Raw genomic sequence first — 23,881 nt, forward strand, 5'->3', positions numbered from 1 at the left:
AAAACAAAACTATGAGTTCGAACTTAAGTACATCAAGGTGGAGTTTACTTATGCCCATATCAACAAAGTTCAGTTAACGAATAATTAAGCCTGAATAGTACGTTAATCTGAAGACCAGAAGGGATATTTACAAAAACTATCATCTTGGTCAACACAATTTTACATTGGTTAACACAATATTTTATGTTGCAAAAAAATATTTTTTCCCCGTAGCACTCATAATCAGGCTTCGTCCAAATGAATGGAGCTCAGGGATTAATCTATACATCCTCTACCAGAAAAAGCTTCTATTTATCTGAAGGCTCACGGAGAGTTGGAAAACTTGGGCACAAAAATGCTCTTTTCGAAGAATCAGCCACCCTCCCCCTCACTTACATAGTGGCCCAAAGGCCCTCCTCTATGATAGGTCTTGCGCAACTCTACGTCTCTGTGACATACTTTATCAAACATAAAGTGAATCAACTTAGTCAAAAGTAGCTTTGAAATCGGTAGGCTATCTATATTAACCGTTTATTTTTGTATGAACTATGTGACTGTTTTGGAACGATTTGGCCTTAACACAACACTATTGTCCCTGAAACTGGGAAGTTTCAACACACTCAATTCTTTGATTGATTTAAAGTACCATGGACGGCAGAATAAAATTAAAATTAGGCCCTTAGTCCCATTTTAGGTATATTCGTAACTGAAACCTCATTTTTTAATATTTTTATTTTGGTTGGTTCAAAATTATGAAGTTTTCCGGTGAGTACCACATTTTCGCCAGTGTTGTCACCTTAAACTGTGAAAATAAATAAGCAAAATTACTTAACCAAATTTGACAACGCATAAAATTTTAATAATTAAAACTGAAATCTCGCACACTTTTATGGTTATTTATTGTTTAACCTATTCTTTGCTTCTTAACTGCCGTTTGCTAGTAAGGTGTCATGATTCTTTATTAAAATTGTTCTATAGCTAATTTATTTCTTTCCCGGAACATCAGAATTGACTTCCACCTTAAATAATAAATAAACCAAAATATCAAAATTGTACAAATATTTACAGGCTTTTGGCACTAAGCCCAACTTACAAGTTTCTTTTGTATTCCCAATTTTTTTTTAATAATTTCAATCCTTTTCTTAGGAACAAACGCACAAAAAACGCACCCTAGGCGTCCATAATAGAAACTGGGGCACCCTTTCCCGAGGGCCGAAAATATAGGTGGAGGAGGAAGAAGGCCCCAAGCCCCTAGCTAGGTCAAATACGGTTCTGAAGCATGGGCGCTCCGAAAAACGGAGGAAAATTTGCTAGATATTTTCCAGAGAAATTGCCTATGGATTGTTTTGGGTACCCGACAGACTGACTATATTTCAAACGATAGGCTGTGCGAAAATTTGGTTCAATCTTGCTTCCTAGGGCTCTAATTGAGAGAAAGGTTGAGATGGCTAGGGCACGATCTGTAGATGAAGGATGACCAATTGTCAGAGATTGTCCTTTTAGGTCAACTGTCTAGGGTTAAACGGAAAGCAGCTCGTCCACGGCTGGGGTGAAAGGACCTCATAAAGAAAGATTTAAGGGAAATGGGAACGTCCTGGGAGGGTGCAAAGAGGTAGGCTTAGAATGAATTGGGATAGAGGACGAAGGCGCGTAACTGTGCTGGCCTCACGCGTTTTGGTGCTTCAGTGAGTTGTTAGTAGTAGTATTTAACTCTGGAAAAGAATAATCAGCAATTTTACTTGCATCTGATCTTTTACAAAAAATCTGAGAGAGCACGAGAGAATGTTGACAATAGAAAACATAATAAGTGACACCATTTTCTGTTGACACATTGCACTTTATTTTGGCGCTACCATAGATAAGTTTATATAAAAAAAATAGACAGAGAAATAGACTAAGCATTAGATTTTCATCACTCCGTTGGGTCTAGGGTTTATATTCCCCTTCAAAGATATAATACTGTGACAATTCCTTCAGATCTTACATGCATAAAGTGAACAAGACACTTGCATAGCGGGATTCATTTTTTTTCAAATCTGTGGATTCATCGAGTCAGAAATACAAAATTACTCATAATTTTCAACAGAGAACAATTTAAACTTGCTTATAAATTGAAAATTGTACCTATTTTTCCTATTTTCAATGTGTTTTTCACTATGAAAAATTCTAAGTAAATTTTAAAAATATGCTTGGATGAATGGCTAAAACTGACTCTCAACTATCAAATGATATCATGAATGTCGACATTAACAAACAAAACTTGCAGAGGAAAAAAACTTTTAACAACCCATGGGCTACGATCTACACAACCAATGCAGAAATGCAGAAGGAGAGGAGGCGGGCAATGATGTCAAATTCAATGAGATACTTTTAATTTAAATTTGACATCATTTTAGATGGGCTTCGGGATCTTTTATATTAGAATTTTCAAAAGAATGTTTAAACAATAAAATATTATTGTTCTGCTGAATGTAAATAAAACTATTGCTCTGAGTCAGCTTCCATTTTGGCCTAAATCTAATATAAATGTCCACTTTGGTACCTAAATAAAAACTCTTAAGTTTTTTGTTACTTAAGAGGGAAATTTAGTTACTTTTAATGATAAGAGCCTCACAAGGAAAAATGTCTCACAATTTTTTTGTGCTTATCATTTGAGTTATTTTGATGTGCTACCAAATCATTTGATATGCAAACTTAGTTTGCCAAAGACTTTTAGTAATACTAACACTTTAAAAACACGACAAATGTGATGTGACACTTTAAAAACATTTTTATGTAATGCTCTTTCCTTTGTTTAGATATTCCTTATGGTCCTTTGCTATCCCTTTGTCAAAAAAATACAATAAAATTCATCCCTTCTTGCACCTCTGCAAGTTTTGGTAAGGTAATTTTACTCCAGGATATTTTGACTAGAAAGTCATTAACTTATTATTTATATCTGTAGCTCTACCTCAAGTTCTTCTTGATTTAGAATAGTTACCGTATTTTTTGTTCTTCTAATCGTTCAGATATTAAAACCATTTTTTTTATTTTGGAAAATTTTTATTTTGATTCAAAATTTCATTCTACGTCATCAGTGATAAAACAATATTGTATGAACAATACCATTGTGATAATGAATAAGAAGCAAAAAAATTTAATTCGTTATGGCAATCGATTTCCCATAGCCCGACTTTGGAATTATTTAAATTTTTGAAAGTAGAATATTTACTTTCTTTAGCCGGTTGGTATTATTTTTATTATTTCCAATAAATCCCATTTTTTTATATTTCCTCCTTGTTTATGTTAAAATTTACGATGTTATCATTGAAAAGTAATTAAATATTATTAGTAAAATCAGGTTTGTGTATATTGACCTGTATTTAAATTTGTTTGTTGTTTATATTTATATGGTCAGTTTGTCCATTTTTTTTATTTATACTCTTCAATATTGGAGGTTAATAAAATGCTTGAATTTGAATTTTATTATGTTGTTTATTTCGCTTGATATACTGTTGATATTATGCTTGTAAAATTTACAAAAACTTTTATGTTTGACAAAATATTTCCTTTTTCAAACTAAGTTCACAACACTACAAGTTTCAAATATACCTTCGTCATTGTTGTCCAGATTTTGGAAGTCCGAATCAGATGTTAAATTGGTTATTCTGGATGCAGCATCCACAGCTAGCTGTTGATGCTCAGATGATAGAGTAGAAACAGAAGTTTCTCTGATCATTTCAGCTTCAATTGATGAAGTATCTCCAGCTTCAACAACAAAAATAAGAAATAAACAAAGACACAGAAAATAATAAAAGTAGCATTAAATATTCTCGTTAGTTTACCAATAAATAATGAACCCTCGCAAGATAAAAAAAAACAGACTACAAGAGTGAAAAATGACACTAAACATCAGACCTAAAAAAATTTAAGCGTTATAATTTGATGGAACCGTGATAATAGTGTGATAGTTAATAAAAGGTAATTTGATTAATAGAAATCCAATTTCATGATTTAGCAATTTATTCACAAAGTTCCATGTCCAAATGATAGATTAATTTTCGGAAACATAAATGACTATAGCTAACCTATTTATACTGAGAACTAACCTTTGGGGACTAAAAAAGGCATAGTTGCAAATTTAGAGCGCTTCTGCCTTTGGCTGATAAAAAAAAGGTTGTAAAGCTCTATACTTTCACAAGCATCTTTTGAGTTTATAATTTAGTTATTGCTACTCTGTAGTTTCTGAGGTGCTCTTGAAAACCTTTACTGAGATGTTTCAAAACTATTAAAAACAACCATATTCATAGTGGCGAAGGTACCGTTGCACTCAAATCTCACGCATTTATATCATATAAGAGGTTACGTTCTTTTTCTATTTAAACAAGATCCTTTGCCACTTGTCTCTTGGTGATTTTTTTTTCTTTTTTTCTAGCATGGGTCTACTTAGATACCAGAGTGGGGTAAAACATACGCTTGCAACAACTTATTTTTGGGGGAAAGGGGGTTGATCTGGTGAACGCAGGAATCAAAACATCGCCAAGCTATCAACATCAGGATTTCTTCTATTTTTAACAATCTTCACGTGCTATCAAGTGCTTTCAAGGTTCGCTGATATGCTCTTTACTAGGCTGCAGCAATGATTCTATTCTTCTTGATATACTGCTCAGAAAGGACTTTAAACGGATGTACTAATTTTCAAATGGGAACAAAATAGACTTTTTGTATGTATTGGCTGTGTGTATGGCTTTTGTTAGTTTGAAAAAAATATTTTTCGTTTATTTAGTTATAATTCTTGCTTTGCACTACTTATTGGATATTTCATAATCGAAATAAAAGTAGTATTGCCCTTCAATTAGACTTCGTTTTTTTCTTTTTTTTAAACTCCCTTAAAAAAAACAAAAATTAGACTATATATAATTTAGAATATAAATAGTCAATTAGACTATTTAAAAAACAATTATTACTGAATCAACGACAAATGACCTCAGAATTTCGACTGATCTTGAGATACTGATCCCTGAACGCCCTCGGATACGATTTTTGACTACGAAATATGCTTTCCGAATTGGATTTTGGGATATTAGAATGATTAACTCAGATACTCAGCCGGGTCAGATAAATAATGTGATGAGAATTCTTGATAAGTATCGAATAGATGTGACTTCACTATCTGAGACACGAATTTCACAGCAAGGAACTCTTGAGTGCGAGGATTATCATGTGCTTTATTCTGGAAAAGAGCGTATTAAATCAACGAATCAATCAACGATCGTATCCTGAGAGCGCGTTTTGCGACTACCCAGGCAAAAATGACGTTTATAGCAGTGTATGCTCCAACAAATGAATCAAGCTACTCTGACTAAGACACTTTCTATCAGTCGCTTAGTGCTGTCACAAATAAAGTTCATAGCCACGATATATTTGTTGTTTGTGGTGATTTTAACGAAAAAGTGGGCTGCAACCAGGATTATGCACCAACGCTGATCGGTTCTCATGTATTTGGTGAAATCAGTGAAAATGGCCTGAGACTGATTGATTATTGTGCCACTAATGACATGATTGCAGGTGGTACATGGTACCCCCATAAGACTATCCATAAATACACGCGGAATTCACCTTATGGCACCAATCGAAACCAGATCGAGCATATGCTTGTCAGCACGCGCAGAAGAAGGTCCCTTGAGGATGTCAGAGCTTACCCCAGAGCCAATTGTTTCTCTGACCATCAGCTAATTACAACCAAGTACAAAATTAAATTGAAGATGGCGAAGAAAGTGCCAGTTACAGTTAAGAAATATGATATCCATAAGTTCCGTGATAAGACTATTCGTGAAAAATATAATCTTGCACTAAAAAATATGCTCGCAGCTCTGAGCCGCGATGACTCCAACGAAACAAGTTCAGATTCTCTTTGTAAATCACTATCGGAGTGCCTAAAAGGTGCTGTAGTGGAAGTTCTTGGATATAAGAAACGAAAGAAGGAAGAGTGGATTAGTGAAGAAACTTGGCAGCTGATTCAGAAAAGAACAAATCTGAAAATCTTGTTGATAAATACTCACCTAGTAATTCATCTAGTCAGCCTAGCGATAGACAATACTGTGATAGTTTAAAAAGGCTGTATAAATGTTTCCGTAAGCGAGTGAAAACGTCTGCCAGGAATGACAAGAGAAGATTTGCTGAGAACATAGCAGCTGAGGCAGAAAGAGCAGCCAGTTGGGGTGATAGTCTATATACTTACTAAGAAGCTTTCGGGCGCGCAAACAAACCCTTGTCCCTTCATAGAGGATAAAATTGGGCAGCTGCTTACCAATCAGGTAGATGTCCCGAACCGTTGGAGTGAATATTTCTTGGATGTTCTGAGCTAGCTCATACCCAAAGAGCCACTGTTGGTCCCTGACATGTCCCTATTTAATTTGGATATCTATTCGGGTCCCATCCTCTTTCAGGAAGCTATAATAGCCCTTAAGTCACCAAAAAATTGGAAAGCAGCTGGATGTGATGGAGTCCCTCCGGAGCTGTTGAAGCATGGGAAAAAAGCTCTCGGCGGCCCACTATTTAAGCTTCTTCGTAGGGTGTTGGACGACGAGGCTCCCCCTCATGACTGGAATAAAAGCATTATCGCAAAACTCTTCAAGAAAGGTCAAAAAACATCATGCTATAACTGGAGAGGTATCACACTCCAGACACTCGGAAGTTAAGTTCTATGTCAGATTATACTCAGAGTTCAGACTCAAGTGGACTTAATTTTAAGGGATGAGCAACATGGTTTCCGCCCAAATCCTTCTTGCTGCCACCTGATATTTATCTTACGTGTTCTACTGCAGGAATCAAACGAATGGCAAGTGCACATTATTTTAATGTTTAAAGACTTCTTGAAAGCATTTGACTCTGTGCTCCGAGAGGCAATGTGGAAAATTCTCCTAGGGTATGGAATGTCTCTGAAAATTGTGAATATGATTAAAGCCCTGTATGCTACACAAATTTGTGCAGTCCAGACGGAGAATGGGCTGTCAGAGTGGTTCCCTTACGAGTCCGGTGTACGTCAAGGATGTTTAGTATCTCCAATATTATTCGCAATACTTATAAATTTTGTGCTTCGAGCTTGCCACTTTAGAGGAGGCATACAACTAAGCCCTAAGCGTCAAAAACACGACTGCAATTTTGCTGACGATATCACATTCGCAGCTCACTGCCAAGAGGACATTCAACATAATCTAAATGAACTAGCAGCGAAAGCTACCCCCATGGGCCTGAAGATTAATGTTGATAAAACTAAAAGTATGTCAAACGGAGCTTTGACGACAATTGCGGCTGGCATTCCAAACGAAGGCACGGATATAGAAGAAATCAGAGAATTTAAGTACATCGGTAGTACAATTACAGATGATGGGAATTGTGATAGAGAAGTCTTACTACGCATAGCATATGCAGGTGGAGCACTTTCTCAGCTGAAGAATATTTGGAGTTGTAGAAACTACTTTCAGAACTTGAAATTGCGATTGTTTAGGAGTAATGTACTCCCTGTACTTTTATATGGATGCTATTTCTGAAGCCTTTCAAAAAATGCTGAGATAAGACTCTTTTGCTTCGAGAATAATTGCCTGCGTATAAACCTTACGGTACATTGGACCGATACAATAACAAACACCCCGATAAGGACTGATACCGACAAACCACAGGTGACTGATAATATCAAAATGAGAAGATGGAAGTACTGGGGGCACCTGACCCGTATGAGCCAAGGACGCCTCTCACACAATTTATGGCGTTGGACCCCATCCGGCATTCGAAAGAGTGGAAGACAATGCAGCACTCTTGGTCGATCCCTAGAGAAAGAGGCGACGAGATTCTGGACCACTCTGAACGAACTTTGGTCTTTGGCACAGGATCGGTCAAGTTGGAGGTCAACCGTCGCTGTCCTATGCACTTCCAGGCATAGGAGGATCTTCGTTTAAGCAAGTAATCTTGACTTTTCCATGTAATTAATCAAATTTTGCGATTTCTTGACAAATTTGTTTTTAAAGGTAAGTTTACTAAGAAAGTTAAAGAGCATCAGATTGGGATGAAAGTAGATATAAGATTAATGAAAAGGGTGTAAAACATCGAAGTTTGTCACTTAAAAGATGAGATTCTCCAGAAAATTTTGGATAAGTATTTAGAATTTTATTTAGTTATGGTTTGGTTAAAGTCTTCATTATGGGATCAACCAAGCTCAGCTATACCGTACCTTATAGCGAAGCAGGAGACCAAACACAAATGGTAAATACATGCATCTCAAAAGCCTCCAAAAGGCCAGAGTATCATTTTTACTTAGCTGGAGACATTTTTTTTTGCGCGGTGATTTTTTATTTTGCATTGCACATACTAAAACACAACAATAAAAATAACGTCTCAAGGATTTTCAAACTTAACAAATAATATACTTAAAATATTCTCTAAAGTAACTTCAGTTCTGTTTCTATTTTCTTTTATCTTGGCATTACAATCACTTTTAGTTTCTTAGGGAAATACATCTGCTAAAATTTAATTTTTTGAGTTTTATATTTACTGATTACAAATAAACGAAATATTGAAATTGTACCTCTTACTTTGATTACCCTTTCGAAGCCCAACAGCATCCACTAGTCAGTCGTGTAAAAAGCAAGGTTGCCGTCAGAAGAGGATTCTTTTCTGAGTTTAATGAATGACCAACTTTCGATGCCTTAAACATGACTATTTTAGAAATGGATAGGAATAATGCTTTTTAATTTTTTTGGATTTTTTTGTGAACATGGAATTTACAACAAAGTTGAATAAATAGTATAACGTGATAAATGATTGTATAACGTCCATAATAATATAATGCAAAAACATATGCCAAAGCCTCTGATGCCCTGGCCCCGTGAAAAAGTCTAGAATGTACGGAATAGTCTCCAAGTGCAAACGATAGGCTAATACGATAGGCTAATACGCTGCTTTTCAATAACCGTTTTCACAAGTATTAATTGCTATTATTAGGTTAATGTAGTGTTTCATTTATGTGTTTTATGATGATTGCTGATCAAAGTTTATGTTATTTGTACCTTTCATTTATGGTATTTTACTGTGTTCATGGCCGTATATTTGGCTTTAAAATACACTTATTTATAATAATAATATAAAAAAAACTATGATAATAATAATAAACTTATTTATAATAATAATAATAATAATAATAATAAAATAATGCAAAAACATATGCCAGAGCCTCTGATACCCTGGGATGAAAGTAAATTGATGCTATGAGCTCCAGGTAGGTCTATGTGACTCACAGCATGTAGGACCGCAGTTTTGGAGATGCATTCTCTATATGTGGCCTTGGCTGCTACTGGTATCTTCTTTCTTGAAATTTGGCTGAATTTTGGAAAATTGGATGGATCAATATGCTATATAGTAAACCGATACTTCAGCGGAGTATGTGGGATAGTGGAAGATGAGTACTTTAGTTGGGTTGGGGGATACGCGAAATGGGGAATTTCCTTTTTCAAACTAATATTACAGCGCTATTATTTTCAAATGTACCTTCATCATTACAATCCATATCCTGGGAGTTCAACACAGATGTTAAATTGGATATCCTGGATGCAATACTCAAAGGTTGCTGTTGATTCTCATGTGATGGAGAAGAATTAGAAGTTTCTAGAATCGTATCGACATTGTCTGGTGAAGCATATGCAGCTTCTATAACAAAAACAAAAAAAGAGATAGAAAATTATCAAAGTATGATAAACATTCTCAATAATCAGTACCAACACATAAAAAACAGACAACAAATGTGAAAAATTACACTAATTACAAATTCTGAACAAAATCAAGTGTGATAATTTGATAAATAGAATTTTCAAAAACTAGAACTTTATTCAGAGATTAAATTGAGCATTGAATATAGTGCGGAATTTGAAGCGCAGAATGTTGTTAAGTATGCGGCATAAAGCTTTGAATATGTTTTTGTAAGTCCAAAATTATTCCAGTGTCTTTAGCTAACTAACGCAAAAGCTATACGTTTTAGTAGCTAAGACTAACAATGGAAAATACCTTCAGATCATTCGTAGTCTTAATATACTTCAGAAGTATACCTCAGAAGTTTACTTCAGAAGTATTACATCGTTAACCGTTTTTTCACTTGAAAAAACTTCTTTTTTTTTAATTAATTTCTGATCGTTTTTCAAATAAAACCGGTAAATCTGGCTCACCCTCTATGAACAATTTCCTCCCCTCACAGTAAACTCCTCCGTGGAAAGTTCCTCCCACAAAAGTGCTGCAGCTCAATTTGTGCTACACTTGTATGCTAGTGCATGTAGAGTATAGGCGCAAATTGGTCTGGACCTTAGGGGGAAGGCAAGAGAAGGTAACTTGGGGGAATAAGTAGAACCGAAAAAAGTAAATATCCAACCCAGTTTCTGAATTTTTTCAGGAGGGGGATTGCTCTGGACCCATTCTTCCTCATTCCTTGCTTTAAGTAGGAATGTCCTTGCTTTAAGTAGTTTTATTTTTTTTTTTTTTTCACCATTTTTTTTTTTAATAATAATAATATTTTGAGATAACGGAAAAATTTTTAACGTATTACTCAAGAAAAAAATCTTCTTATATGACTTACTCCTATAAATATTGGACATTTTTTTGTAACTGAACATTTATAATGAATATCTTACCATTTCAACTTTTGTTTAAACTGGCTTTTGCTTGAGTTGTTTATGGAAGTTTTTACCTATGATAGCAAGATCCCTTTAATGATTTGCTAATACCATAAATACAGTACTGATTCGTGTAACAATTCTGTCTTTCCTTTTTGAAACAGAGGTCTACTTAATAGGGGAATATTTGACACTAACTTAATTGTTTTGTGTTTAATACTTAAATTGTTTTGAAGAGTTTTCCACAATTCAGAAGGCAAACTGAATCTTAACATAAACCTTAAGTAATAATAATAATAATAATAATACATTTTCTGATGTATTTACAAAAATATATAAAAAAAAGAAAAGTTATAAAATAAACACAATAATTTAAAATTAAAAAATATTTACACAACAATACTTACTATTTACGAATAAAGTACAAACGACACTAATGTTCAATATTTTATTTTAGAAATGAAACCAATTCTTTGAAAAAATTAGCAAATTTTGTATTCAGAAATTTCTAAATTCCATAATTTGCAGCAATTGTTGTTCAGAATACATTGCATAATTTTAAGTTTTTTTTTTTTTTTCACCTGGTTTCGGCTTCAACAATTTCAAATCTTAATATGATGAATAATTAGCAAATTCTAATTTCTTCTAGTTTTTTCCAATAAAATATTACCCAAAATATTTGAATATATAAAAACCAAATACTTGAGATGTACCTTCATTGTCAAAACATATGGAGCTCAGTTCCTGGGTGTCAAGTTCAAGTTTACATGGTCCTGAAAAGCAGCAAAAAGTACCCATAGGAACATCTTCCCTTTTAGGAAACAAAACATGGGTTTGAAAGTCAAAAAGCTCCTCATGGTCACTTGGTAAAGCCTCTTCAACTTCTGAAAGAAAGCATAAATAAAAGAGACATCAAACAAATTCAATAGAAAAGCTTACAAAACAAGCCCAACTACTTCCCCCTTTTCCACACATTATCCTACGAGAATGAATAATAATCCTTATAAGGACAGAAATCAAACTATCTTTGGCAAATAGCCAAAACAAAATCTCAGGATAGAGTTGAAAAAAAAATCCTAAAATTCTTACACAGGTTATGTGGTTAAGAGGTTAATAAGTTGGCTTATTATCTAGAGTAAAAAAAAAGCCACGAAACACTTGGCGGCAATGCTGCTTTTTCCTCTTAATGCTATTACCAGTTTCTGTTTGTGTCAGACAATTAAATTGGTCAACTAATTCCATTTTTTGCATCTTTAATTCATTTTCTTTCAGATTCCATTTCTTGTGTGTCCATTTGATTTTGAAAACATGTACAGGAAAGAAAATAGATACCCCAATTCCTGTTTGACAGAAACATTCAAATATTATAGCAGATAACTGAAATATTTATCCTTCCTATTCTAATTAGTCAGTGATCCAAGGACCGCTATCTGTCAAGGGGTGGCTCACATTCACCACAGTTGGTTTGAGGGTCAGTTCTAGGGCAAGCGGGGGTGCTGTCAACGAATACTGGGGTGCACAAGTTCAAACACGTGTAGAACATGTTCATTTTAGCCTATAAAGTCAAATTTGGCATATAACGACGTCATACTGCTCTTGATTTTTTACATGGTAAAATAAACTGAAAACTGGATAAATTTGACATATTCTGAATTCTAAGCACGAGAACTTTCACCTTGTATTTTTAGTTTTTCCCCACAACCTTTATTTTTTTATCATCGTCTTGTCAGAGTTGTAAAAAGAAAGCGATGTTAGCCCATGCGGCACCTCGTCTTGTCACAGTTGTAAAACGAAAGCAATGCTAGCCCATGCGGCATCGCAGAAACTAGGTCTGGATTCAGTTCATCATCTTCAAGTCTCCAGCCCATATCGGTAGCCTGAGGTAAATCAATACGGGACTTGTGGCTTTGGACCCAAATTATTTACTGGAACATGCACCTTCTCAAATGTAGCAGAAACGAGTTATCAGTTGGCGCTAGATTTCCTCTAGGATCTCCTGTTCCTTCTCGACAGTCATATGCTTCTTTGAGGTTGAACGAGTAGTCATCACGGGTTCTAATGTCACTAAGACCGTCATACCTGTCACCGACCAAATGGTTAGACTGACAGGCTTCGTGTATGTTCCTATGAATCCCATTGTAAACTCTTATTCCAAAATTTGCTAGCGTCTCATTTTGTTCTGGTCGATAACACCTTTTTTGACACTCATGACATCAACTATATAACCAGATCGAGGAGTCTTCAAAAAGCGTATGTGGAATCATTTTTGGCCATGACTGCAAGCCAGACTGTTGTAGAACGCAGTTCAAGGCTGTTGACTTTGTACCAGTACGTGGCTGAAGCTTTTGACAAAAATATTTTCAATTTATTAATTAATGATTCGCTTTTAATTAAATTAAATTTATTATTTAAATATTATTAGTTATTTTAATTTTATTATTAGCTAATTATCATTATGTAATTTTTAAATTTATTTAATCTTATTAATTAATTAATAAGTTATTAATTATTTTCATTTATTAACTGTGTCCTCTACCTACGACTTGCTGATAATACTGCAAGTGAGGCTGGATATGGCTGTAGCTCGTACTTCAGCAGCTCATAGAGGGACTAATTTCGTGTTGAATTTGCAAGACACAGAGCTGGTTTAAGCAGCTCAGTTTCCCCAAAATCTTTTTTTGTGGCTGTTTCTTTTTCTTTTTTGTTTTGGCAACAGAGGCGAAAGTTTACACTATGCCAACTTTTACTTTCCTGGAGATCCCTTCGAGATACGAGCTCATGGGTTCGAAGCCAATGTCTCGGAAGTTCAGCAAACTATTTGCTACGGCTTCTGAAGTATCCCCTGTCAAAAAGTTGTGCAGCTCTGTTCTCGTCGTCTTGAATGGGTTTCTGAACAACTCTACCAAGTCCATAACCCAGTTTCTGCCTTCTATTGTCAGATTCGTAAACGTAGTGGTATCTTCATGATGCTTTATTGCCTCGTCAATGAAGCATCTAGGTAGTTAAGCGCAGCTGCGGTGTATTTATGGTTTCCAGATGTGAAGAAAATTAGAATCATCTCTTTTGTGGCGTTTAAGTGTGACCCCCAGTCCGCAGCTCTTTCAGCATAAAGATAGTCGTTTCCGGTACGGAAAAGACCTAAATAGTTGATCCAGAGACTATGATTCCTTATGGCAGATCTGGACACGTTGAACTTCGAGAAAAGCGGTGCAATACTGTCCAACGCATATCCTATCTGTTTACATGCTTCAGAACTAGTTGTACCAACATGGTGTACATCACGCAAGACAACTGACACCCCCTAAAATAGTTGTTACCGGAATCCTTACCTTCAGCTAGATCAGATAAATGTCCAAAATATTTTCCTTTTATGTCGTAGTTTTCAGTACGTTATGCAATAGTCAGTGATCCAAGGTTTGCTGTCATTCAAAAAAGAAAAGGGGGTGACTAACAACAGCCGCAGTTGATTGGAGTACGGATTTCAGGGTAATCAATGGTGCTTAAAACGAATATCGGGGTGCACATGCTCGCACTGATGTAAAACTTGACGATTTTAGCATATATAGGAGAAATTAGCCTTTTATGGCTAAGTACTTTATGCAACTAAAACCTAATATGTAATCTGCTTGGCTTTTTTTATTGCTGTGGAAACCGAACCCGCGCAATACAATTGCAGAACGAGGCATCTGTTTGTTTGTTTTTTCCTGGGTAAAAATATTAGTTGTATAGAACGTAAATCAATGATATGATTCAGAAAAGAGCGATCTATCGTTTGATAGATCGCTGAGATGATTTTATCGGTGAGATAAAAAAAAAAGTTTATGTTGAAAATATTTCGAGTAAAAAGTCACTATTCAGAAATTTTTCTGTTTTTTTTAGGGGGGGGGGGATTTCCGTGTTAGAACTCTTACATATTCGTGCAGATTCTATTCGCAAATTTGTTTTTATTAACAACGTGTAAAGGACATTCTGACGGTTTGAAAGATGAGCAGTTTGATTCGTTTTCACTTTTTTTAACAGCTAAAAAAAATTAAAAAAAACATGGTACTTGTGTGCTAATTTCTGAAAGATTTTACGTTATCTAAAAAAAAATAAATATCAGCTCAAGATGTAAGATATTTTGGAAAAGAGGCACATTGCTTGACTCATAATGAGGAGCAGAATTAAAATAAAGCATAAAAAAAAATACTTATGCAGGCGAAAATTTCAGAAAAACCAAAAAACTAAGAAAAATTATATTAAAAAACCTTGTTTTCAAAATTAAGTAGGGGTTAACTAAAAAAATAAAGGTTGTGGGGAAAAAATAAAAATACCAAGTGAAAGTACTTGTTCTTAGGATTCAGAATATGTCAAGTTTATAAAGTTTTACGTTTATTTCACAATGTAAAAAAAAAAATCAAGAGCAGTATGACGTCGTTGTAGGCCAAATTTGACTTTATAGACTAAAATGACCAGGTTCTACACACATACAAACCCGTGTACTCCAATATTCGTTATCAGCACCCCCCATTACCCAGGGATCCACCCTCAAATCAACTGCAGCGGATATGAGCCCCCCTCTACCTTTTTTTGAACAAAGGCCAGTCTTGGATCACTGATTAAACGGAAGAATATTTATAACATTATAAGAATAATTTTTCAAGTTCAGACCCTCGTCCCCCCACCAAAGTATCTTATATTTAAAATCACTTTAATGTGACAGAAAATATGGTCTGGGGGCAAGCTCACAATTTTAAAACACAACAAAAATAAGAATCAGACCATTTCAGTTCAAACTATCATCAGATTCAATAGGGCTTAAGTTTAAATCTAAGCACAAGAATTGATTAAAATCATTAACAAATCCATGTTGTGAAAATATTATTTACAATAAACATGAGGACAACATTTCCTCTAATGTAAAACATAGAATATCTTTGGCAAGCCATCTATTAGATAATCAAACTTAACTATACTGAACAAATACCACATATTTATTAAAAAAAAACTACTAGGAACATAAATGAATGTGCGCAGAGTGGGAAAGGAGCAGTTGTGTAAATTCTACTGAAAGTCCCCAGAAAAATGTAAAAAAATTTGCCCCCCCCCACTTGAGTTCTATTTACAAAAATATATAAAACTACCAATACAAGGACTTCTCTTAAGAACAAGTCTGGGAAAATTGACAAAATTTTGAAAAGTTAGAAAAACCAGACTGAAGTATGAGCTTTTTGCCAGGGAAATAATACAAATAATAAATGACAAGACAAACACAACTAGATAATGTGACAAGATAAATGTGACAAAAATCAATGTGACAAAAATCAATGTGACAAGATAAAAATCAATAGCTTGTAGGTTAGCTACCAAGAGGGGTGCTTAGTGGTAACTGAAAAAAGGAGCATATTGCTTGATGTCACCTCTTCTGTCACCAGCATAGTAAATTATCCCTATCCTTTTTTGCCATTTATTTACAAATCACAAAAAGACAATCACAGGAAACAACAAATATCCAGCAATATTATGAAAATCAAAAGAGGATAATTTGATTTAAAACAGATGCTTATTATACAAGACAGAAACTAGTCCATGAGATAATTTTTGTGGCTGCCCCAAAAAATGAATTCTTTGGTAGGAATGATTTTTTTTTTTTTAATTATTATTTATGCTTGCAAACAAGAAAGAGTAAATTTTCCTGTTTGCAAACAGTGAAACAGAAAAAAGACAGCAAAAAGTGAACTGTTTTCCTGAATTGCAAACAAGAGAGATGGAACAAAGAGTGAGAGGAAATTTGTCAACTTGAAGACTTGTCTCTCCAAACTGGAAAAACTATGGCTAATAAAATAAACTTTTGTGTTGCAAAATAGCCCTTTCATTACCCTGAACTCTTAAGGACTACATCCAAGCTTTTGTACTGTGTATGTTCTTTCTTTTTGTTATTTTTATTGAGGAGAACCTTCTATGCAAGAGGAAGAAAGAGAAAATATTTACTAAACCAAAGCAGCTTTAATTTTATTTTGTTACCAAAATTTAAAAGAATAACTTACCATTTATGACAACAAAAGGCACAGGAAGGGTGATAGGTTCAGCCATATTTGCAATTTCAGGCAACTCCGTAATACTATCTCTGAAAAAATTAATGCCAATTATAAAAAATACCATACTATCAACAACACTTGGAAATAGCACTCAAGTTTTATATTTTTTCTAGAAAAACCTGCAGATTGTTCTGTATTTACTGTGATAGATTTTCAAATTGGTATTTTTTCCATTTATTCACAACTTTCTGAAATTTTTCCTTTCTTTTATTTTTACATTTTTAAAAAATGTGTCTTAAGGTTAAATAAATAATGAATTTCTTTCTGTTTATTTTGTTTTAGTGCCTTTAATTTTGTTGGAGCAATGCATATATAATATTTGTGAACAGTTTAAAGGAGTTTAATGGCCAGGTTTCCACTCACGCAGCATTAACAATACTAACCAGAACTATTTAAGATCAGGAACTTTGGTGTACTAGAAAAGTGATGCTTTAGATACAATCAGAATGAAATTCTAAACTAGGGCACAGGAACTTGTTTTGTACCTGGTTCAGCTGCTTCATGAATAAAAATACTCAGAAACACGGTGTTTTTTTTCTCTTCCTGTTCCAACAAAATAAGGCAATGAAGGTTCAAATTAGCAATTTCTTTTTTCTTTTTTTTTGAACAAAATTTGGTCCTTGTTAATGATCCAGAAGACACTCATAAATTTTTATAGGAAAGATTGAAGAATAAAAAATGGTTTAGCTACCCATATTTGGAGACAATTAGCTTAGGCTCAGTGGAAAAAGTACACTGCTTTCCATAGTTCTCTGTTGTAGCTTTCATAATTTTGTTACTAAAGTATTACATTTTCACAATATTTTGACATTATTTCATTAGGAGTAACATAACTTCACTTCTTGGGTTTTTGCTGTATAATTAACAAGCAGCCGAAATTCAATTGTAAAATTGCAGAACACTGGCTTTTGTTAACATGAAAAAGCAACAGTTTTCAATCATATTGAAAGCCTATACTAGGATCCAGGAAGATGCCTGACAATTTAGCTGCAAACCTTGTCTTAAATCAAATGCTTTCAAAATTAGTTCAACTAAATGCTAGTTGACGGTTATAAAGATTAAAAAAATATATAATTCAAGAAAGCTTGGCAAATAATTTATTGCTTACTTTAAATAAAATTCTAGAGCCAAGATGATAAAAATGACTATTCTGTAGATGATCTAAATATGGTCTAAAGATGATTTAAATATTTTCATTGATACCTAATTCCCTCCACCCCATCCAAGATTTTGAAAATACCTTTTATGGTAATTCCAATTGAATAATATCTGCTTTGTACTTTCATTGAAAGCAAAATCTCCATGAAGAAAAACTTTTGTGAATTGACACTTGATTACATATAATGAAATCATAGAGTGGGTGTTTTAGTTTCTTTCTGGAAGAAAACAAAGTGTGAAAATATTTGAAAAAGTGGACAGGTATTCTTTTCAGAAGAAGTGGAAGTATTATGTGGAGTGCCCCAGGGACCCATCTTGGAACCAACAAAACTCAACATTTATATAAATGACACACCCACCAAAGTAAAAAATAAAATAAGTCTTTATGCTGACAACTCCAAACTCATTGGACGTGTAAATACACCAAATAAGAGAGCCTCTATGCAGAATGACCTATGGGTACTTTCTCAGTGGGCGACTCTGTGAAGGCTTGAATTCAATGTAAATAAACGTCAAATAATCCACTTTGGAAAGACAAATGAAAAATGCCCTTATCATATGTTAGGGATGGACAGATCAAGACAAACTTTCATCCTGTTTGAAGTGGAGAGAAACTTGGGGGTCATAATTGATAAAGAATTAAAATTCACTATGCACACACAGACAGCAATAGCTAGTTGCTGGCATTGAATATATATATATATATATATATATATATATATATATATATATATATATATATATATATATATATATATATATATATATATATATATATATATATATATATATATATATATATATATATATATATATATATATATATATATATATATATATATATATATATATTATATATATATATGACTAAATTATATAAGGGATTGGTCAACCCTAATTTGGGATTTGGCATGTGTGTTGCTAGCGCCCTCAACAAAGGTAACCAGCAGAAGTTAGAATCAGTTCAGATATATATACATATATATATATATATATATATATATATATATATATATATATATATATATATATATATATATATATATATATATATATATATATATATATATATATATATGTATTTTTATATATATATATGACTAAATTATAAGGGATTGGTCAACCCTAATTTGGGATTTGGCATGTGTGTTGCTAGCGCCCTCAACAAAGGTAACCAGCAGAAGTTAGAATCAGTTCAGAGATGGGCTAAAAAAGCAATTGACAGATGCAAATATTTAAACTATTCATTCTGTCTGAAGAGACTGAAACACCCCACTCTTGTCTATAGACATAAAAGCAGTGATATTATTATAATGCATAAGCTCCAGGTAACATCATTTTATATATATATATTTATATATATATATATATATATATATATATATATATATATATATATATATATATATATATATATATATATATATATATATATATATATATATATATATATATATATATATACATATATATATATATATATATTTATATATATACGACTAAATTATATAAGGGATTGGTCAACCCTAATTTGGGATTTGGCATGTGTGCTGCTAGCGCCCTCAACAAAGGTAACCAGAAGAAGTTAGAATCACTTCAGAGATGGGCTAAAAAAGCAATTGACAGATGCAAATATTTAAAGTATTCATTCTGTCTGAAGAGACTGAAACACCCTACTCTTGTCTATAGACATAAAAGCAGTGATATTATTATAATGCATAAGCTCCTGAATTCTAACTCTCCATTAAATAAGCCATTTCAACTTGACCAATCTGCCAGAACTAGGGGGCACAGTCCAAAAACTATATCACATGAGAGATACCACTATACTACACAATAGCTTCTTCACTAATAGAATAGTGAGTTTGTGGAATTTGCTCACCAAAGAAGTAGTCACTACCCTCAGTACTTCTGCCTTTAAAAGAGCCATTGATGGAGAATGATCACTGAAGCCATGGCAAACTGAGTGGAATGCCATTGAGATGTCCAACCATTGTCATCACAAACCACCAATTCTATAGGATTTAACCTTTATTTTGCTGGACAATACAATTTAAGGTAAATGTTTGAAAATGGAGAAACTAAAATGTTCATTTACTGACACATTTATTAGATCTTATCATAATAAATCCATTCAGATGCAACAAGTGACTGTGGAACATCAACTTACCATTGGATTTTGAGTGACTTTGCAGGTTTTTATCTAGATTCTACCATATATTAGGAGGGAGGGGATTTGGACCAAGGAATTTTTATCATTAATAGGCAATTATTTTAAAAGGTTTGTTACAAGTCTACAGTTACAGCTGTTCTTCAGGAAACCTCTAAATCACAGAAAAATGCACCATATGCTTCCTTATTATAACAATCCCCGCAATGATCCCATATATAGCCCTAAGAATAATTTAATTATTATTAAACACTGTTATATGTGGGAGCCTTCTTCTTGAGACAAGTCTTGTGTAGTATATTGAATTGACACAATATAATGTTGTTTTTTTGTTCAACAAGACATTTCTTAATGGCAAAAGTGATAGTTGCAAAAGAAAACAAGGCAAAACTGGCTTATAATACAGGCTACATTTGGTACCTGTATGATATACCCACTACTGCTCAAGTTGTTCATGCATTGACAGACTGTAAACCAGTTCCTTTCACCTTAGCATGAGAAAAAACAAAGAGAAGTGAAAGAATAGATGGGAAATTTATGGATTGGGCAATATATTTGCACATTAGGGGGTTGGGAGTAAAGTATTTGGACAGTGTGAAGTCTAAAAACAATTCTTACTTCATAATATGCAGAATAATTGTAGCTAAAATATTTTGAATGCCAACCCACTGTACTGTACCCCCCTAATGTGCAAATATATAACCCAAATTTGTTTAAAGTTCCTCTCATTTTTAAGTATGTAAACCATTTGTTGGTTTAAATTGATAACCTATAAAAAACTAATTTTGATTTTAATAATTGGTCACAGTTAAATTCTTACAAATACTGGTCTAACGGCTTTCTGCAGTAAAATCCCAGCATAGCTACTTTTCACTATCTTGTTAAGGGGTTAGGTTAGGAAAATGAAACTTTCAGTAATGAATCCAGGGCCAAAAACATACCTTGGGAAGGTATTGCCGAGCTTCTATGTAAAACGTCTACGAATTTGTAAGTCTTATAAACCTAGCCTACTGAAATTTAGACAAAACAAATTTTTTTCTTAATTTTCAGTTATCAGTTTTGTTGTCTCTGGTTTTACTTTTGAAAATACAATTAAAATTATTTTGAGTAGAATTTAAGCCATATCAATTGGTATTTAATAAATTTAAGCAATATATTTGCAGATTTGGTAAAATTCTACTTTGATTACTTTTGGCTATCTTGGAAAGGGGGGATAGGCTAGGAAAATGAAACTTTCAGGGATGGGTTTACAGGCTAAAGTAGGTCCAGGGAAGGTATTTTGAACCTCTACTCCTTCTCTCTCTAGAGGGTCCTCCAATTTGCCTACATGAAAGGTACCTACTGAAATTTTGACCAAACAATATTTTACCTTAATGTCCAGTTATCAGTTTCTTTTTCTCTGGCTTTAGTTCTGAAAATGCAATTCCTGTTATTTGAGTAGAATTTTAAGCCATATCAATGGTTTTATTCAAAGTTTAGGAAATGTATTTGCATATCTTTAAACCTTATAAATTTGGATTGAGCAAAGTTGTGAAGCTGAAAACAATTTTGTTGTACTTCATTTAAGCAGAAGATCTATTTTGCAAGGTTTCACTTTCATAAAACAGAAATGTTTAAAGGTTATCAAAGATCACTGCCCTCTAGAGGGGGGAGGAGTGGAGGTAGGTAGAGTAATGGTACTGGTAATTTTACAGTTTTTGTAAAAAAAAAAAACTCTAGCCTACTCAAGAAGGCCTAATTTGAATAGGGTTTCAGAATGTAGGAAAAACGTCTACAAATTTAACAGTTTGATTAGAAGTTTGAAGTTTTATCAGAAACTTCGGGTACAAAACTCCAATTTTCTTAAAAAGGAGCAATTTTACCAAAAATTCAACTGAAAAAAGTCACCTGTTTTTGACACAAGTCAGAACCCAATTTGACATGTGTTGAAATACTTGTTGGTGGATCCTGGTTCATTCCTGGACCTTCAAAATACCTTCCCAGGACATAGGCCTACTATAGGGCAAAAGATCTCTTTTTGGGAAAGACCAGTTTTATTTTGGCATTCTGGAAAAATAGCAATGGCTTTTTGGACCACCCCTATTTTATTATAGCATGATGCAATGTGAGGGCAGTAACAAGAACTCTCCCTTCTTGGACAAATTTTCATTAATAATTTGTCAGCATCAATTAAAAATGTGGTCTTTGTTTTGACAAGCAATTTAAAAGAAAAATTTATTTAATATTTGTGATTTAAAGAATAAATATCAAGCAATAAAAGTTAAATTTATAGAATCAGAAGAAAGTCAGCTTTCTGTTAATATGTGAATAAAACTGAAACAATAAAAGGATATATACATCAAAATAGAATTATTTGTATTTCCAAAAAGAGGTCCTTGTAGGTAAGTCAATACACTAATAGCCTAATTTTAAGTGCTTGATCTTAAACAATTTTGATAATAGGCTAACCATATTGATGCATAGCTTAGATTTTTACCTTTTGAGATATGTACAATTTTTCCCTATTCCTCTTTGGGGTAAATTTTTTGCAAATTATATTATTGACTTACAAATAAAATGAATATATCACTCAATGCCTTTTTTTTATGCTCTTTACAAATATAATAATCACTTCTATTGGGAATTCCAATTTTGAGCTCTTGAAAATTAAAAAAACATAAAAATATATAGGGTGTAAAAAGGCTTAAAACATCTGTTTTAAACTTACTATTTCATAATAAATCTCTTTTTTAGTCCACAAGCACTGACTTTCCACAATTAAGTTGGATAAATAAAAATTGTAACAATAAATTTTGCAGATACTCCTTCAAAATACCCACTCTTTTATATATCTCAAACTGAAGACTAAATGAAAACCCCATTTTGATGGGATGATGCAAGACACTGCTGTAGAGAAATACAATGTATAGCACAGTTTTAATTGAATATACAATATTTAAAGTGTTGTTTTTGGGGGTTTTGAGGGTGGAGGGAGAGGGGGAATGTGCCCAATGGATATTCTTTAAAAAATTACATTCTATAGAATATAAAAATAATATCCAGTTAAATGAAGTATCAAGATAAAATATCATGCAAGACAGATAATAACATTTTTAAGACTCTTACACCTTTACCTACCTAGAATATTTGACTGTCTATGCAATATACAGAATATCTACCTAGTTGGATAATGATATGGCTTAGTATTTTGGATATATATCTAAATAGGCAGATAAGAAGATTCTCAAAGCAGTTTTGGGTTAATATCCAACTAGCCAGATAAATTGTTTCTCTTAGGCACAATAAGAATATCTACCTAGTTGGATAATAATGTAGCTTAGTGTTACTGATATATATCCAACTAGGCAGACAAGAAGATTCTCTAAGCAGTTTGGGGTTAACATCCAACTAGCCAGATAAATTGTTTCTCTTAGGCAGAGAGAATATCTACCTAGTTGGATAATAATGTAGCTTAGTGTTTCTGATGTATATCCAACTAGGCAGACAAGAAGATTCTCTAAGCAGTTTGAGGTTAACATCCAACTAGCCAGATAATTCATTTCTCTTAGGCACAGCATGAACATCAAACTAGGTGGATAATACCAAGTCTTAACACTCCTGATATATATCCAAGGAGGATAAGTAAATTTCATTATACTGTTTAGGGATAATATCCAACTAGCCAGATAAATTGTTTCTCTTAGGCACAGCAAGAATATCTAACTAGGTGGATAATGCTGAGTCTTAGATCTTCTGATATATATTTAACTAAGCAGGAAGTTACTTAACTACCTAGTTGGAGTAATATCAGAAGGGCTAGGACAAAGTGTTATCCACCAAGTTAGATGTTCATGCTAAGTCTAAGAGAAAAAATTGTCTGACTA

At 33.4% G+C, this 23,881-nt stretch overlaps 1 pseudogene across 1 annotated transcript in view; it reads right to left on the reverse strand.

Moving 5' to 3' along the window:
* LOC148943839 (uncharacterized) overlaps positions 1 to 11,448 on the reverse strand; it is a 129,428-nt pseudogene extending 117,980 nt beyond the window's left edge. The window contains exons 1-3 of the transcript XR_016142958.1: positions 11,327 to 11,448; positions 9,502 to 9,660; positions 3,571 to 3,726 (exon numbers count right to left, since the gene is read on the reverse strand). The product of XR_016142958.1 is annotated as an uncharacterized LOC148943839 (transcript). The remainder of the gene's footprint in view (positions 1 to 3,570; positions 3,727 to 9,501; positions 9,661 to 11,326) is intronic.
* Between the last annotated feature and the right edge of the window lie 12,433 nt (positions 11,449 to 23,881).

The sequence above is a fragment of the Artemia sp. Qi Xiang Cuo genome, chromosome 15 (assembly GCF_049724085.1).
Source record: "Artemia sp. Qi Xiang Cuo chromosome 15, ASM4972408v1, whole genome shotgun sequence".
NCBI lineage: Eukaryota > Metazoa > Arthropoda > Branchiopoda > Anostraca > Artemiidae > Artemia > Artemia sp. Qi Xiang Cuo.